Source organism: Drosophila willistoni, assembly GCF_018902025.1.
Source record: "Drosophila willistoni isolate 14030-0811.24 chromosome 2L unlocalized genomic scaffold, UCI_dwil_1.1 Seg168, whole genome shotgun sequence".
NCBI lineage: Eukaryota > Metazoa > Arthropoda > Insecta > Diptera > Drosophilidae > Drosophila > Drosophila willistoni.
Genome location: NW_025814047.1, coordinates 1,352,578 through 1,372,424, shown reverse-complemented (window position 1 = coordinate 1,372,424; position 19,847 = coordinate 1,352,578). Strand labels below are relative to the sequence as shown.

The 19,847-nt window shown below is 32.7% G+C and overlaps 1 protein-coding gene across 5 annotated transcripts in view; it reads left to right on the top strand.

The window, feature by feature from the left end:
- The first annotated feature begins 2,223 nt into the window (after positions 1-2,223).
- The window catches only part of LOC6643357 (protein hu-li tai shao), a 36,902-nt gene continuing 19,278 nt past the window's right edge, over positions 2,224-19,847 (top strand). For 4 of the 5 annotated variants that reach the window (XM_015178235.3, XM_015178233.3, XM_002066124.4 and 1 more), the window contains exons 1-2: positions 2,226-2,296; positions 3,355-3,493. The gene's annotated coding sequence lies outside the window, so the exon portion shown is untranslated. Of the gene's footprint in view, positions 2,297-3,354; positions 3,494-19,847 lie in introns of all 5 variants that reach the window. The other variant, XM_023176352.2, reaches the window with a different exon arrangement.

The following is a 19,847-nucleotide window of genomic DNA, read 5'->3' as shown; positions in this document are numbered from 1 at the left end:
TCCACCCAATTGAGCACAATTTAAACCTTCCCGTTGATCATTATCTTGATCAAAACTGGAAAATGCTTGCTTTAAATTGTACTCCATAGAATTATAAGCTGTTCCTTTAAACTCTCCCAACGACTCCAACTTATATTTCGTAGTTTCGTTGCCAATTTTAAAATTATCATAACTAGCAAATAGGAAAGTTCCGTTGTGATATTCCAATTGGACATAAAGTTTATAGGTTTGGGAATTGGTAATACGATGCAAATTCTCAAGACCAATGAAAAATTCTCCTTTCTTGTTACCGAACCCATTACGATACTCAGTCCAAGTTCTATTAAAGTCTACGCTGCCATCAAATCGTTTATGAATAACTATCCACCCACCACCTTCTATATCTCCCTCGCAAAGAACAGAAATCGGATCAATCCCGGGAATTTCAACTTTATGAATTCCTGAAGAGAGGCCTTTGCAACCAGTTGGTATTCTCTTCTGACACTCGACAGCCAACTGAGTCTCAGATTCTTCTAACTTTTTCCGTAAGGATGAAATTTTAGAATTTAATTCTCCAATTTTGTTGCTGGAACTATTTTCTTTAATCTGATATTCTTCAAATTCCTTCTTTTTCGACTCGAGGTCTTTAAATGCTTTATCTAAATCTGATTTTTGGGTAGCTAATTTCTCTTTTAGATTCTCTTTTTCTCTATTTTTATTTCGTTGTTCAGCTAAGCTTTCTTCCTTATCTTTTGCTGCTTGACGTTGGACATTTTCTAAATTCTCTTTCAATTGTTCTACTTTTCTCTTCAAATTGTCTATCTCAGTTTGAGATTCGGCTTTCTCTTCCACCTGATTCTGCCTGTTAACTGAGTTTGTGATGAATTCATTAATATTAGCTATCTGCATATTCTGTTGACCAATTTTACTTTGCAAATTCTCAACTGCTTTGCTTAGCTGACAATTTTCACTCTCTGAATGATTCTCCTCGAGTGTTTTTATTTTTTCCTTCAGCTCAATAATATAAGCTAAAGCAAATTTCATGGACTTGTGGCAATATAAGGCACACAAATCTTCCTCGTCACTGGAGAATCCACACTCCTAAGTAAACAGACTTATCAATTAGATTGAACTTCACTTTATACTATTCACTTGGCCACTCACCCCGTGATCATCCAGAAGAAGAGATTCTGAGATTACATGCTGGAAACCAAGAACAAGGAAGAGGCCAACAAGTGGGAGGACACTTTTCCTTCTCATTTTGGAAAGTAATCCAGAATTTATAAAAATTATGAATTTGGTAATGTTTAATTTACTTTACACTTGCAACAGAGATAATGTCTCTGAGAGCAATGATTTAATTTTCAAATATTCATTGAATTATATAGATATTTTTCGGACACTGCATTGTTGTTTGTCGTGATAAGAATTTATTGTTATCTGTGTTTGCATTTTGCCAATGGGAAAAATCTATTCATAGGATTTTTTGTATAAAAACATTAAAATACTTGTCTATTATTTCGTATTATTTAATAAATCTCTCTTTAAAAGAAACAAAAAAAGATATATATACATTTATTTAGGATCAATATTTGGGATTTGCTTTCATAAGTTTGTGTGACATTACTTAGATTAATCTTTAGACTTCTGAATTTGGGCAAATTTTTTTCTAATTATGTGAATCTGTTAATAACTTAGTTTTGCGATTATCGCACAGGAAATGATAACCTGTTTTTGCAGGGCAACGAAGTGTATTTATTTATTTTTATTTATCCGATTTTTATGAACAATATCTCATTTGACGAGAAATTTAATTCACTATCTTTCGTAGTTCAAGTGTAGTTTATGGTTTAAAATGAAACTGCTCCAAACTGGATCCTGAGGCAAATTTGTGGTATGCAGTTTATCTTAGTTTTACTAGACCTAAAACTTAGGGTCCAAAGGGTGACCAAGAAATATTGTAAAATGCTTAGTGGGCATCTTGCCCGGTCCTCGTTTTCAAAATAATGGTTGTAACCGGCAAATAAAGTGGGGGTCGGATAAGAATATCGAAGCTGGATAAAATATGGTTTGTCTTGTTTTTCTCTCTTTCTCGCTCTTGTTCGTTCCCTTTGCACCACATGCAGTGATGTCATTTCAGCTTTTTTCCGGCCAGATAAGGCTGTTTTGGAATTGAGCTGCGAATTAAATATGGTCATACTGTATTTCATTGTTGTTGTTTTTGCCTTGTTTTTCCACATTGTTGTTTTTGTTTTCTAGGTAAGCGGTCGTGGGTGCCAGTCGCTGAATTTGTTTAAACTTTTTTGGATAAAAAAGGGTGAGAAGCAGAATAGGGGAAAAAATAAAATTACTGAAAAAAAATATAAAGAAAATTAAAAATAATAATTAAAAAAAAAAAAGAAAAAACAACAATTGTGAAATGGAAATCAAGCCAAAAGTGATTTTTGAGTGTAGTGTACCTGGCAAGACACCCGGTGGTTTGTGCAATTAACAAATATTTTGAGCTCGTGCTCTTGTAAGCGGCAAAAAATATTGTCAAGCTTAATTTGTGTTTAAGCCATTGAGCCGGAAAAGGCTCTTTGCGGGCAAGAATAACTGTAAAAGCGCAGCCATATCGATTTTTCACGCCGTTGCCGGTTAACGAGACGCCGTTAATTTACATATATAAAATAGATGTACATACATACGTGTATGTGTGTGTTGTGTGTATGTGTATTAAAAAGTGTGTATAAATTAAATAATATGACATAATCGACGTGTGTGCATCTGTGTGAGTGAGCGGCTATGGCGCTAAATTGACATAGTTTTTGTGTGCAGAATACATAAAAGTGCGGTAAAAAGAAGAGAGAAGAGGGAAAAATCTTAAAGGAAACAGACGAAACAAAAATGAAAATACAAAATAATATAAATCGTGATTAGGCAATGGTTTTTATGCAACGCATTAGTTTAGTTTTTTTTTTTTGTGTTTTTCTTTTCATTAATTTATTCGTTGTTAATATTTTTGGGCGTTGCAGGATGATACAATTTCCAGTCTTCCAGTCCGCTTTGCGGTCACTTTCCACAATTGCTCTATAGAGCCGTCTCACTCTTACACACGTGTTGGAAAGTGTTTTTACAGTCTAACCAGAAATAACACGTACAGCTACAATTGATTTAAAGCGGAATTTATTTAACTTTTATTAGCAATAACGAAAAATGTAGACAAAATTTGCAATTTTGCAAACTGTTATATATTTTCGATAGTCAGTCAGTTTAGTTAGTCTATGAGTTTGAATGAATGTCTGCTGTACAGGGAAATTTTTGGAGTAGCTGTGTTTAATTTTGATTTTGTTTTCTTGCCCATTCGTCTTCGTCGTCGTCGTCGCACCAATACAGAGGCAATATAAACGCAACGCAACTCACATAAACGAAGATTTTTTGACGAAAGAAAGCCGAAAAGGAATATCACAATAAATAACGGCCAGAAAAGCAAAAGTACAACAACAACAGCAAACATATAACCCAAATCAAATAGGTAAGTCTTTTTTAATAATAAATTTTAAATTTATTACAAAAATATGCATACATATACAAATACACAAGTTGAGTTGCGATGAGGCAAAGCCAGAAAGAGATAGCTAGACGGTGACGCCATCAAAACATAAAAAAAAACGGTTACCGCTAGAATACACGTACACATGTACATACATATGTATGTTTGGGTGTATTTAACTGCAAAGAGAACTGTAATTTGGTTAAACAAATTTATTAAACTATTTGATGGTTATTTGGTTTTATATTTTTTTTTTTAGCTTCCTCCTTCTTTTGGGGTGGTTTCCATGTGTTCGCAGTCGCTCTTTCTCTCTCTATCTGTCTATTGAAAATATGATTCATTTCTACTATTCTCAGAGTGGCTCTCTTGACTTTCTAGATTATACAGTTACATGTCATGGTCATCATAAGTTAACAGGTTTCTCAATTTTAACTGGCCAGCAGTCAGTCTGCTTTATCAGTAATTAGTTTTCCTCACACACACACACACTCATAAAGAGAATTTAGCAAAATCTTCTTTACTCATACATAAGTATATGTATGTGTGTCCAATGCATTTGTCTGCTGCTCATCTGTTTGTTGCCACCTTGTCTTGTCCCTCTCGACTCTGTGACCCACATTTTGTCTTTAGTTTTTCTTTCAGGTTGTTGCAAATAAAGTGCAAAATACAAATACACACTTACATACATATGTATGTACATATGTATGTTACCTACATACTTATAGCCAGCCGACACAACAAGTGATAAACAGATTTGTAAATATTGGAAACTTGTTTACACAAGATTTGACAAGCAGCAGCAGAAGAAGTTGCCAAAGCAAGTGAGAATATGCCAAAAGGGGGGCGGTTTTACAGTGGTGGAAAAGACATTTATGTATGTACATGTATATTTTAATTAATTGCTTTTTCTATGCAAATTTAGATTACGGTCAAAAATACATACATACATACATACATAAAAGAAAGGACCTGCAATAGTACATTTTTATGGAAGTACAAAAATTCCCAAATTAATTACAAAATATATTTTTAGTCATTGTAAATAAATTGTACATTTAAATCCAGTTAGACGGGGTTGGGGATCTTCATTATATATACATACATTAAAACTAACTAGATTTTGAAAACCAATAATTTTTACATTATTACAAGACAACAAATATCTGTGGAATATGGAGCAATTATAACGATATTGCTTTTAACGATATAAAAAGTAAAAGTCAAGACAAAAAAGAGTGCAGTAGCGGTCGGAACAAAAAGAGTCAAATTTAATTTTGGATTTATCTAGTAATTTAGTTTCGACGCTCTTTAGTATACATACTAAAGTGACGTGTAAACTAGGAAAAGCTATTCAAATTCTCCAATAAAAATTAAAGATATGGTCCAATAAAATTCAATAAAATAAAATAAAAGAAAGATAAAACCCTAATGGAAAGTACGGACAAAATGGTACTAAAATGGTCGATAATGATAATCATTTATTGATAGAAAGTAAAATTAATATCGTGTATCCCATTGATTTGGTCATCCATCCTGTGGCTTTTGTCAAGTTTCTCTGTATCAAAGTCCATAGTGTCGTGAGTGTGGAATTTCTTACAAAAAAAAAAACCGTTTTGCACTAAGTGAGCCGTTGCTTTTTTTTATTAAGCCATTTTTGCGGTAGTGTTGACCCCATTAACAGAAGGCAATTTTTTACGACCAAAAAAGCGAATTTTAATGGCCATTAAAATTTCAAATGGAAATTAAAATTCAAAGCACTGCAAATGAAGTTTTGTTTTTCTTTTCTATTTTGCCGAAATTGCACATTTCATCTGTAGATTATTAATAAGTAGATATTTTATCTCCCCCTACAAATATTTTAACAAAAGCTTCAATCTTTTTATATATATTTTTTAAGATTCTGTCATAGATATCTGAATAATTTTGATAGCTAAATCTTGATCAGATTTGGTTTTATGAAGAGATAAATTCAAAAATAAACATTTGTTATAAATAAGTACATATGTACATATGTTTGTATGTACTTATTTACCTACATATGTATATGTATCTAGCAACGAGCTAAAGTGTTGACTTTTTTCACGTTTTTTAATTATTATTTAAATCTATAAAAATGGCGGGAAAGTGTCCCGGGTAGAGTTTACGTTAAATTTACATACAAATCTAATTTTAATCTTGTCATTTGGAAAAAAAATGAAAGATTTCTAATAAGTTTTTGAAAAGTTGTATCAAAATTCCATATTTTCAAACATATTTTAGATTGATAATTTTATTTAAATTAGTAAAACTCAAACCAACCAATTTAAAACCTCATTTAAAGTATAATATAACTTTTAAATAATTAAAAGCAAGAAAAAAATTTAAAAATCATTGATATGTCACGTAATTATTTTGATTGTTCACATGTTATCTATATAACCCGATTCTACAGAGTAACTTTTAAAGAGATAACATCGACATCAAGTTGATGATATTATTCATATTTTTTTTCTTGCGTGTATTCTCCACTAACGCACACCTTCAAAGTTCTCTCTAGATAGAAATTCGTTCGTCATTTTTGAAAAAAAAAAAAAAAAAATCATGTGGATAAAGTAGGGAGGGTAAATTGACTTTGCCCTCTGTCTCTTTGTATCTCTCCTCTCCACACTCTTTCCGTTTTTTCCCTTTTGATTCTTTGCAATCGCATGATAATATTTTTATACCCTTGCAGAGGGTATTATAAAATTGGTCAGATGTTTGTAACGCACAGAAGGAGACGTTTCCGACCCCATAAAGTATATATATTCTTGATCAGCATGAGAAGCTAAGTCGATATAGCCATGTCCGTCTGACCGTCTGTCCGTCGGTGCGTACGCGTTTTACTCAGCCATCTTAAGAGCTATCGGGATGAAATTTTTTTTGGGAGCTTTTTTTTACCCGGGTGAGATAAAGTATGAAAATCTTTGGGATCGGACCACTATATCATATAGCTCTAGAAGAAACATTTTTGCAAAAATTGGAGTATCCCCATGAAATTTACCAATATGATAGTAATAGATATAAAATCTCAGATCCCAAAATTTGAATCTGATCCGATAAATAGAACACAAGTTACAGTCAATATAAATCGGTTCAAACGCTGCCGGCAGCGCTGCTTGCTGCCTACTACTGCCATCATCAAATCAACAGAGCACACGCATACACACACAGACGCAACGCTACATGAACTGTATGTGTATGCGTGCCGTGCTTTGCTTAGAAAATGATGGAAGAAGAAAAACTTGTGGTAAAAAGAGAAATAATATTTTGTTTGTGTATTGATGAATTGAGTTGCAGGGAAAGAAATTTCAAAAAGGAAAAATATTATTGCCAAGTATACTGCAAGGGTATATAAACTTCGGCATAGCCGAAGTTAGCTTCTTTGATATTTTTATTCAGGTATTTGTGTGTCATGTGACGTCATCTTTGGCACAAACACACACACACACTTGCTAATCAAAAATGAAAATAATTTTTATTTTTTACTCTTTTTGTTTGCCGAGCAATTTTATTTTTTTTTTCCTTTTGTATTTTGTTGCTAATTCGAATTTGCGCTTCCTCTACCCCACACACACACACACACACACAGAGAGAGAGAAACGCTCACACACATACTTACTAACTTATGTGTGATAGACAGAGATAGATGGAGGTTAATAATTTGTGGCCCATGCTTGTCATTTTTTGTTTCTTTCTTAGTTTGTCTGCTTTTATAATATTGTTTGTTTTTCGCTGTAAAAAATACCAACATTTTAAGTGCAATAGTAAAAAAAAATTTATTTACAAAATAATAATTCAAAAAAATAAACATAATTTATTGAATTAGTGTTTTTAGTTTTACTTCTTATTTCTTCAAAATAAAAATTTAAAATATGTAATTACGTTTATTATTATTTATGTATGTAATTGTTTTCGTAATTTTAAAAATCAAATTCAGTTCGTCCCTGAAATAAACCGTTGAATTTGTTGTGTATTGTCAATTACCGCTATGAATTTCCTTTGCCAAGTGACAAATGTGAATGTGTGTGTGAGTGTGTGGAGACAACGCCAATTTGTAGATGTGTGCATGTGTGTGTATGTGTCTGTTTGTGTGGGAGGAAGTGCATAGTTAAAACTGTAAACAATTGTGAAAGAAAATAGAAAATGTTTGAATGAAAATTAGTTTACGGAAATAGGGAAATTAAAAACAAAACAAAAAATAACAAAAACAACTACTAGACATAAAAAAAAAAAAAAAACTAAAAGAAAGAAAGAAAAACATAACATAAACTAAATGTGAAAAATTTCATTTTTAGGGTGTGTCTACCTCTCTCTCTTTCATTTTCTCTCTCTGTCTCCCCGTTTGTCTTTCCAATTAGAGAAATGCAAATGATGTGAAAATCCTGCTGCTACTGCTCATTGTAAGATTGATTAGAAGTCTTAACTTAATGGTTTTTAATTGAATTATTTTGTTTACTAATCAGGTTTCAATCTCTATCTCTCTCTCTTTCTCCCACTCTCTCTGCATGTTATCTAATTTTCCACTGACGTCACTTTTATTTAATGATTAATCGAAACAGAAATAGAGAAAAGGCAAATGAAAATAAAAAGTATACGAAAATGTAAAGATTAAACTGCATAATTGTGACATTGAATTGATTAATGAAGTCCGACAACGTTGCAACTCAACCGACAGTCTTACGGCAGTCTATGCGACTTCAATATACCCTATAACAGAACACTTGGAACAATCTCACATCAAGCTGACCTAAATCGCTCTCACTTATTCTTATCAGAATGCCGTACACGCTCTCCTTGGCTTTATATGTTTAGCTTCATTTTTAATATGACTGTATTTTAGATAATTACTTAAAATAATTTACAGTAAATACACTTCGCCATTAACTTATCAACACACATCTCCATTTTTTGTAGTAAGCAAAGTATTTTTAGCAAAATATTTGCCAGATTATTTAGTATACAACATGGACATCAGTCGATTAGATTTTTCGGTTTACAATACTGAAATTTACACTATTCGAATTTTCAATGAATGTTTACCAACACTAACTACAAATGTAGCAGTTTCTCGGACTTTTTGCTTTTTCAATTCTAAAATTTCAAGTAATTTGAGTAAATTTTATTTCCCAAAATATGGTTCAGTGTGCAATTTAGATGCAATACACAATTCACCAGTTACCAACACTAAATGCAAATACTATCCGAGAAATTTCAAGTGTCTTAAGGAAATGTTTACCAATTTATCTCCTCACAAAAGTCTGTCGCCCTTGGCGTTGAACGTAATATAAAGTTCTATTTACTTTCATTTGAAGAGGGTATAAGGGGGTTTTGTTGTCCACTCCATCCAATATACCCTGTGCTTCTCAACGGTGGCTGGAAGGGTATCAAAAAAAGAAATGTGTCTAGGCAACTTGCATACATACATATATAGATGGTGGGGTGGAGGGAGTGGGTTGGAAAATTGATGGCACAAAAGAGACCAAAAAGACCAAGAGTAAAGCAAGCTGAAAGCAAAGAAGAAAAGAAATAAACGTTAACTCAATGTTGCTGGTGCTGGAACTCGTCTCGTCTCGTCTCACTCGTCTTGACTTGTCTGTCTGTCGGATTGTCTCTGCCCCCAAGCATAAATAAAGAGGCGTACGTGCCAAGCTTCAGAACACAGAGACAACAGAGAGACACACATGCAATAAGTAAGATTAAAAAGAGATGTTGCAGTTGCTGTTGTTGTTGCTGCTGCTGCTGCTGGCTAAACAACAACTGCAGCTCATCAATAAACAACAACATAAATGACACTGGGCGGGAAAGAGACAAAGGGAGAGAGAGAGAGAGAAAGAGCAGGAGATAAATGACAACAAAGCAAGCCAACAGCTTGGAGCTGAATGAGACGCAAAGCAATAACAAATGTACAGTTGCAACAACAACCACCCGAACCGACTCTTGCTGCAACATAAAACATCAATCTTATTTTTGTTTTAAAGGTTAAGCCACAAAGTAATGCTCTTCCTTCTCTCTTGACTATAATACTCTACAATAAAAAAAAAGAAAATACATTTTTGCGTATCATAATGCGAAAGAAGATTAAGGTGTATACGATCCATGCCGGATGGGACGACACGGAATTCGTGTTCTAAAATTATCAATGGACACGCTTTCTGCAGGCTCAGGCTTCAACTTAGACTACAATTGGCCCTAAATGGCATTTATTTTTTTAATTTTTAATTCCAAGTTCTGAAAAATATAAATAAAGTTGTAAAACTCATCATATTACAGTCGAATCTCGATAATTCATAGCCCGCTAAATCGAAAACCTCAATATTTCGTAAGAAACTGCTGGTTCGTTTTTAAAGAACTTCGTTGTAATAATTCGCGAAAAATTCTGTTCCATTGCCATTACGAATTATTGAGACTCGACTGTATATCAAACGTTTCGTCATTTTACTGTCTAAGGGTCTAGTAATAACATTATGGGCAAGGGGAAAAAGTTCAATTAAATGTTCGAAACTTCAAAACTAGCCTCGTATAACGCTCTATTTCGAGTTGCCATTACTATATTAAATGAAATTAAAAATTGGAAGATATTCCAATTGATGATCATATACCATTTGTTCCAGCATGATTATCGTAAAGCGAAAAAATATTTTCGTTCCAGGTTGAAAAATAATACACTTATTAGATGTTTCAATAAAATGCAAGAAACCTTTTGCAGAACCGAAAATTTGAGCCGTAAAAACATTTTAAGTTCAGCTTTTGTTAAAATCAAAATGAAACTGATAACCTTTTTTAAGGAATTGAATATGCATTGGTCGGAAGGGACACGTCTGAAGTAGAGCTGGCAAACTATCGATAGTCGTGCCATATGATATTTTCGATAATTTAAGGGCACTTATTTGATACTATCGATAATATCGTTTTTTTTATTAAAGTACTTCTAAATAGAAGGATAAATAAATTTAGGATAAATATCCTAAATTTGAAATACATTTTTCTTTTTATCAATCTATAATCTATAATTTGTTACAAATAAATTGTGTATAAAATAATTGCAACCAAATTTAAAGCATTGAATTTTTGTATATATTTCTTTTTTAAAACATTTTAACAAGCATTTTGAATTCATTTTGCTTAACATTAATTTCAAACTTAATATCTTTTTCAGTCTTCTCCATGCCTAGAGCCACCCACATCCATTTAAGTTAATCTATAATACATTTTCGTTACGAAAGTTGTTGTATTTATAAATTGTTTGCATTTTCTTACCCAATCGTAGTATTAAAAATACTCTGCACTATCGATAGTGACAAAATACTATGGAGAGGTAGGAAGAGAAAAATGATATTTTTTTGTTTGTCGTTATTAAAAACTTTGTTATTAACTATTACCAGAACTTGTTGTTTAAATGACATTAGTTGTTTTTAATTGACAGTTTACCTTAAGCTTAAAGTTATTTTGATTTGTTTAACGTGAAAAAAAGGGTTTAAGATGGAAACCATTAAAGCCAAGATCTTAAATAACTTGAATAAGGCTGCAAGTTTCTTTAACTAAAAGTTAAAAGAGATCAAGAAATGAATTTTAACCAAATATTATGGTAAATAAATCAGAGACAAATATAAAGAAAATATTTCAAAAAGTTTTTTTTTTTTTAAACAATTAACTCGTTTTTAGCTGTCATGGCGACAATGCGACAGATAATTATATAGAAAAGGCATCTAAATGAGGGGCGACAAGTAAAAAACGCAACTTGTGAGAAAGGCATTAGAAAAATTTCAACAATTTCTATAAAGATCAGATCAGATGAAGCTGCTGTCGGCTTTTAGTTTTAGACCGCGATTGCTGTGAGTATTTCTGGGGTTCTTGTGTGTGTGTGTGTGTGTGTGTGTGTGTGTGTGTGTGAGTCGTGGAAACGGGTTGAAAGTGATTGAAGGGCTCACTGTTATTATGGTTGGAGTGCGGTCGGTCGCCCGTCCTCGATGTTGTTGGATTCGCTGTCTGATGAACCAAATTTCAATTGGAATTTAGGCTAATTTTTATTTCTCTTCTTCTTAATGTGGTGGGAGGTTCATTTGTTGTTGTGTAGTGTCGTGTGTGTGTGTGTGAGTGAATGGGGCGTGGGAAATGATCTAAAGTAAATTGCAACAATTTTGTTTTGTAATTAATGTAATTTGAAAGTAAATACTAGGAAATTAGATGTAATTTTCGGTCTCTACCTAGCACAAAATTGTCAAAGATTTGACTATATGTATATAAAAAGCAGATATGTATGTAGGAATGCGATCAGATCTTCTTTATATATGAAGAAATCTTGTTTTTACTTTATACAAAACATTTTGCAATAACTAACTAACAATGGGCTAATGTAGAAAGAAGAAGCTGCCGACAATAGAGAGAGAGAGAGAGAGAGGAAGGGGTGGGGCTGCTCAACGTGTTGCTGCATAAATGAATTCATAATGCAAAAAACAATCGAGAAAACACGAAAGGTGGCTTACATAATCGGTATTGCTCGATACCATCATCGACAACAACAACAATAAAAGACCCATCATATGTTTTTCTTTCTTGCCGCAAAAACCAAGCCGCAGTTGCATGTTCAAGCCACTAAAAAAAAGAAAGAAAAAATTAAATTATTTATTAACACCAAGAAATAGTTGCACATTTAAAGCAATAACATTAACATTTAGTTGTGCTCCTCTATTTTTTTCTTTCTTTCTTTCGTGTTTTCACGCAGAAAAACTCCCATTTGATGTATTTTTCTACGCACTATTAAGCAATTTTATGATCCCAGCTGTAATTAGAAAACCAGAAAGATTTTGCTGTTAAAGTGTTTATAATTAATATGCGTGTTCATCGTCTACTAAACAGATTTCAATTAAAGAAACTGTTTAACTGCTCGCTCGCCCATTGACGTTAAAAAGAAGGCGTCATCTTTTAGTCATGCTTATTGAAACTAAAGAAAATTAAATATATTCAACATTGTTACGTGTTTGCCCGCAACTTACTCTATTTGATTATTATCTTGTCTATCACAGATGTCACATATGTATATAACCCCATAACGACGAAATCAACCCAAATGTGATTGTAAGCAGTAATGTTTTTGACAGTTTAAAAATCTTCCCACATTTGTCCCACAATATTTCGATAAAATGACACTTCTAGCTACCGATATACGTACGGAATAAAGCCATGTTGAAATAAGTTTTGATTGTTTTTGGATGGAATTTCTCTTAAGCTATAGACGAAAATGTCCCTTCTTATAGGAGATTTATTGTTTTTCGAAAACGCATTTAAAAATAAATTATGCAGAGGACCAACCTGCTGGAACTAGTATATTTCTATACAAAAAATGCACCAATCGGGCAACTTTGTAGTGATATTGACCCAAAAAAGACAGCTTTATTCTTTTTAAAGACCTTTTATTGTAGCGTAAGTATTTATTAAGACTGCATAAGTGCGCAATATTAAGCGTCAGCAATAGATTTGTCGATTTAAAGACTATATTAATGTTTGTAATTGATATTTTAAAATTTTAAGCTTTACGTTACATCTTTTAATTATGCAAATTTTTTCTAAGCAGTAGAATTTTAGATGTTTTAGCCATCGCGTAAAAGGAATGATCAATTGTTTTGTAAAAGTAGTTCGACTCTTTTCATATTATTAAATGCCTCTGGAAGAGCATTTAAAAATGTTCTGACAATTTTGACTATACAGTATATCTTATTGTTAGATTGACCATCCATAACTTCAAAATCCTAAGGGATTTTAAACCAAATTGAAACAATTTGTTATATTTCACCACAAGAAATTACAATTAAACGTTTTAAATGAATTTGATTCAGGTTACCATATTTTTTTTTTAATTATTTAGCTTTACATATCAAACTTTTTTGGTAAAATTAATGTAGGGGGTCTAAAATGAAGCATTTTTTTTAACTCCATCTTCGATTCTCAAATGTCCTGTAGTGGCACAAGTGGCACAAAATGGCGGCGCAACACACGCAGAATCGAGAGTCGTTTCCTTGACATTATATGATGTCCTTATGATTGAGCGCCTTCAGCTTGCCAGTCTTCCGGTCAATATCTTAGCATAGCAATCTTCTCTAACGTAAAAATGATAATTCAGCATATGTATTACATATAGTAACTGCATTAAAATTAATCTAGCAAACGAAAGAAAAACTTTGCAAATATTTAGACAGCGGAAGTTTGCGTGCTATTTTTTATATTTAATTCACCCATTTTTGTTTTATTCCACCTGCACATAATTATATTTGTGTATAATCTATTTAATAGAGGTGTGATTCAGCCCCTAAAGATTCTTTGGCAAAGCTATCAGTTAATAAAATTTGTTGCTACATATGCAAATTGTTTCATTGTAATGTTTAGATAACATGCAAAGTTTTTATTTAAAATAAAAACACACACCAAATAAAAGAAATGCTAAAAATTTGTGGCACATGGCTGAATGTGTGTGCCACCGCCACCGCCCTCAGGCACAACCAAAGCCCCCCTGCTCGCCCCTTGACGGCGTTCAAACTAGAAAAGTTTGAATTGTTTTGTTTGTTGCTTGGTTCTCTCTCTTAGACTCTCTCTTTCTGTCTCTTTTCTCTCTCTTTCACTGGCGATGTCTGGGGCAAAAAGCGCACAATATAAAATAACGAGTAGTACAAAAATATTTCAACGCTCGGCTAACTAAAAATATTTTGCATGACATCATCGAAAGGCGGCGGCAGCATTGTCTATGTGTATGTGTGTGTGTGTGTGTGTGTGTGATTTGGAAAACGTGAAAACTAAAAAATGGATTTGGTCAAGGGCTATTAAAAAAACGCACAAAAGGCAAAAACAAATTTCACTTTGTTGAATGTTGTTTGTTAAATAATCGACAGCGCATTGAACTTGCATTTTAAAGCCGCTCAAAGTTTAAATAAAAATGAAAACAATTTAAGACCAACAATAAAGTAAAAAAATTTTAAATCTCAACCACACCCGTCCGAATCACATAGTCAGGCATTTGCTCCTTGACTATTAACAAGTGCAAGCAATAAAAAACGCCAATCGTAAAGACTTGCGAATACCCTGTATGCTCCTTTGTCATGCAGACATATCTAACGCGGTTTGAAGAATGTTAAAAATTCTCTATCAAGCCAATATACCTCATCAACCTTTCAAAATAAAGAGTATCAAAGTAAAGGGAACTCAATAACTAATGTTGACTCTCTTGTGCGATATGTTTTCTTGTTGGTTTTTTTTTATCTCTCGACAGAAATCAACTAATATTTACCTTTGAAATTTTGCAATGATTGTGATTGATGCGTTTGTGTGTGTGTGTGTGTGTGTGAGTGTGTTGCCACACCCTCCACAACAAGTCCCCCACACAGATATGACAATGTATCTAAAAAGAGGGGGGCTACAGTTAGATAGTTGTCCGGATGGTGTTAGTTGATAAACTCTGTAGATAATAATATACATTTCTTCCAAAAGCTTCTCTATTCATTTTTAGATATGCTGTGATTTCAATTTGTTTAATTTTTTAACAAAGAGAGAGAGAATCTTTTGTGCAAAATAAAAAGGAAAACTAAATAAAAAACAAATTATTGCACAAAAAAAAAAAAAAATGATTAAGATATGCGAAATGTTATGGAAATCGAAATTTTTCCTTAGAAACCATTTTAGCAATTTTCATTTTATTTCACAGTTTTTGTTAAGCACGATTTTGTTTTTTTAAATAAATAACATTAGTTTAATAAAGTATATTGCTTAGATAGATCGAATTGTGCTCTTAAAAGTTCTAAAAAGAAAATTAGACTAATCATTGGAATTAGACTAAGCGTTGGAACTCTTGGTTTCAAGAAAAACAAGCTTAAAGATTGATTTTTTTTTAGAGAGTTTTACTTAAACATGAAAATACGAATGATTAATTGAAAAGTTCTTCATAATTAAAAAGAAGTTTCTCAAATTGATTCTCAAATGTTTTTATTTTGGAAATAATTCTAAAAATAAAATCCAGCATATGCTTTTTTGGGAGATGGAAAACTTAAAACAGGTTTCTATAGGTGTTAAGGGACAAATACATTTATATTAATATAATGTACTTAAACTAAAATCAAGCCGTTTGTAGGTTGAAATCTAAAGATGTCAAAAGTCTCTTGAAAAAGTCAAACGACTATATAGTTTTATCTAGCTTCGTAATAAGAATAATTTAAAAGAAAAGAATTAAAGCATTACTTTAATGTTGTTTGTATTAATTACATTTTAATTGGCATACATATCTATGTAGGGTAATATTTACGATAAATTGAACAAACCAAGCGTGACTAGCAACTGTTTTGTTTTTCTATTGCTCTCATACTATAACGAATCAAAGTTTGAATGATGTCAGTTTCGGGGGAGGACTTGTTTAGCTGTCTCTCTTCCTCTTGTTCTTTTTTTTGTGATAATTTAATTTTATTCTCGCATATTTTTGTTTTGCTATATTCATGTCAATCTTCTTCTTTGCTTTTGCATTACACGCATAACTTCACCTCTAATTCAATTAAGCTTGACCTTTGTCTTATGGTTACTTTCAGAATTTTTTGCTCTCAGAACTCTCCTACACCTATTCCTCTCTAGTTCCCCTCTCCCTTCATCGTGCTGTCTCTATCCCGTTTTGTGTTGTGTTTTATGCTTCAGCTGGAAATTAAATTAAATGCCACTTAAGCGTTGAGTCTGGGTTGCCAATACATATATACACATACATACATCATGTACATGTGTGTGAGCGTTATGTATCATATATTATACATAGTAGTGCATAAATTTTGATTTACCCCCATTAAACAGACTTGCCTCTGGGCCATATGAGAGCAACTGGGGATCCATCCATTGGCAGTTCTTTCAACTCGCTAAAATAAAAAAAAAAAGAGATTCGGTTCGCTTTAAAAATAAAAGAAATGGGTCGTTGAACTAGGCGAAAAAAAAGTAAAATACAAAAAATAAAACTCCGTTTTCGTTTTTGGCCATAAAAATGTGTAGTGTACCATCTTGTTTTTACAGTTAATATTTTTTTCGGCGCTAAATATTGCACGCTTGATTTTAATGAGTTTTTATTTTAGAATTCATTTTTTTTTATACTCTGAAGTTCGACAAAGAAAATACTGCTTTTAAGAGAGAAAAATTAGGGCATATTGGAGTCACTATATTCTAGTAGGTGATTTATCCTTTAGACACTTTATGAGATATATTTTTTTTCTCCTTTTTTAAGGGACAGTGGGTGGGGCTATTCGGCTCGAGGGGCATTCAAGGGCGATACGGAAAGTGATAAGTGTTGTGAGATTCCATTATAGTAGGCTATATTTGGATAATAAACAAAGACTGATGATTTCGATGCTTAATTTTAATCGATAATGACTGGAAAAGTTTTCGAGATGCATTAAAGTCCTGCGTTTATTTGAATAAAACTCGTTATCAATACGGATCAGACTATTCATAAAAAATAATAATATTAACAGTCATACTGAAGGCATTACACAATCTTGGCAACAATTAACAATGTTATAATTATAATAATAAAATAAATTGCTTCAATTTGAATGAAAAACAATTATGATTTCTTTAAAATACTCATTTGACACGATATGTTTTCTAAGTCAGGATATATATAGGATAAAAATGGGAGTGAGATATCCCAACGCCATGTAAACCAAAATTATTTACTAATACTTACAACTTTCTCAAAAGGCGATATTTTAAAAATCTAATGTAACCATGGCTAGATTTTAGAATAGCGTTTAATAATTTGTCTTTTATTTTTAATTTTTTTTTTTAATAAACTCTTATCTCTTATGATTTTTAAAAGAGTAGCAAGGTTCTCAAAGAAATCTTTCTTAGTTATCATTATTCAAACAAAATTTCAAAACTAATAGAAAATGAAATGAATGGATTGTTGAGAAGTTTCATCTGATTTGGTCATTCTAAAATCTTAAAGTTGTATTATTTTTGTGTCGTCTGGTGTATAAGAAATTCTTAGGAATTCTATTATTTTTGGTCTTTTAGGTGTATAATTAACTCCCCTTAGAGCCAACTGTACCCTTCTTTGGTAAATGCAATTTAATCGTTATTTTTATGCTGCAAAATGTACTCTAATTACTGTCGCGTTTTGTGTGGGTTTTTCCTATCTACCTAACCACCCTTTCGCTCTCTCTCCCCCTCCCTGTGTCTTTCTCTCATCGATTAGCTAGTGAAACTTGAACTAACATATAGCACGCACACGTCAATGGCAAGTTCAATGACCAACTGGGCCCCTCCCCCCCACACACACTTGGCAACCGGCGCTTTGACAACTTTAAATACCTGTCGAGGACAACGCCCTGCATTTCACCGGCTTTTCATAAATGTGTCCTTATACCGCTCTGTCGCCAGGCGGCACATTTTCTCTCCGTTATTTTGCCGGCGCCAGAATTGTGGCGCCAGAGCAATTCCATGTTAATATTTACACACGCGACTCGTAAAAGTATCCTTAATAACAGGAAGTGACGTCACTTTGACTGACGGCAGCTCCTTCAGAAATGGGGTTGAAATTTATATTGCTTGAGTTTAGGGTGGGGGTGAGGTTGAAATTTTGAGGGTGGCATATAAAACATTGAATCGTAGTGAGCTAAATATATGATGTCATACCATACTACTTCCAGTCACTTTCCATCTCACAGATTAGGTCACAGAGAGTTCGAGAAATAATGATCGAAATCTCGATTCCAAATCCAATTGCTGATCATTAGTTTCCATTGAAGCATTAGTGCATAAAATTTTGATTTTTTTTTTTCGTTGGCTTTTCAAGTACTTTTATTTATTTGGCAATCTTACAAAAATAAAAAGAAAACAAGAAATATGTTCATTTATTAAACAACATTTGGCTCTTGGCCAAGTGAGTCAAGTTTACATGCAGAAAGCAAAACAGACAAACGTCAACGGATATAATTTAGGGCTTCAACAACAGCAAACCAGCTGAAAGAGCATGAAAATAAAATAAATTGAAGCTCAAATAAAATGAGAGTATATGAGATTTGTTGTCGGACGCAAATTAGTATACAATTTTACAAAGAAAGAGAGAGAGTGATCAGAGTATACTCAATTCCAGTTGAGGTTCTGTGGATCTGACTCTATGACTCTTGTGATGTCTGAAGGTGGCCCAAAAAATCATCGAATAACAAAACTTTAGACTGATGAGTGCTGATTCTTATATTTGTGATCGTTGAATTGTGTGGATCCAATTTTTATCTTAAATCCCAAATTGATTACAATTTTATATTAACAATGTCTTGATAGAGAACCTACACCTTAATTGAGTTAGTTTAAATGATATTCACAAATTAGGTATTCAAATCGTGTGGAGCCTTTGAAAATGAAAATGAGCAACTTAAAAATATGTGAATAAAGTAAACTTTTTTTCTGTTATCACTAACAGTAAATTATGGCTATAACAAAAGCCTAGCCGATCATAATGATATAAAAATATAAACCTTTGGCTACTTTTCATCAAAAGTGCTTTAGAATTGTGTATATCAGGATACTGAACTAATTCAAACCCTATAAAATACTTTACTATATCCTTAATTCATGAATTTCTAGTACCTAGGATAGGTCAGGAATGGAATTTGTTGCCAAATTGGTTGACTATACTTAATAATGTATTTATCTTTATTGGTTTGTTCTTAAACAATTTTTCATGTACTAGTTAAAATAATTGGTATATCAGTGAAAAACGAAGAGTATGACATCTTCGACTATTAAAAATTCTTTCAGTTGTGTAGAAGATGATGATTTATCATTCATTTAAGACGAACTTGTCGCATGTCTTTCTGTCTGTCTGTCAGTTTTTTTGCATACATATTCATACACAATTTGTTGTATATTTATATATATTTTATGCACTTGATCCGTCAGAGTCGTTTCGCTGGTGTCCCTCTCAGTCTTCTGTTTGCTCTTCACTCTGCTATAATAATTCCCATGCAATGGGCGTTGCTTCTTGTATCTTCCTCGTCTCTCTGAGATTATACATTGTATATTGTAATTCAAGCCACGCGACTCGCACGCGACTTTCGGTAGTCATGCACATACTCTCAGGTCCAGTTCAGCAGAAGTGGGAAAACACATAAAGTCAGTCAGACAATCTGGCAGCAGCTCGTTAGCAAAACAAACAAAATTAGCAGACCAAAAGGCCCCACGGCTTCTTCGCCAAAAAGAAAAACAAAACCAAACCAAACCAAAAAAGAGATAAAAGCTCGTTTTTTTAAATGACATATGCTTCAGATTATAACCTAGCAAACAGTTGTGCTCGAGGCGGCAGGCA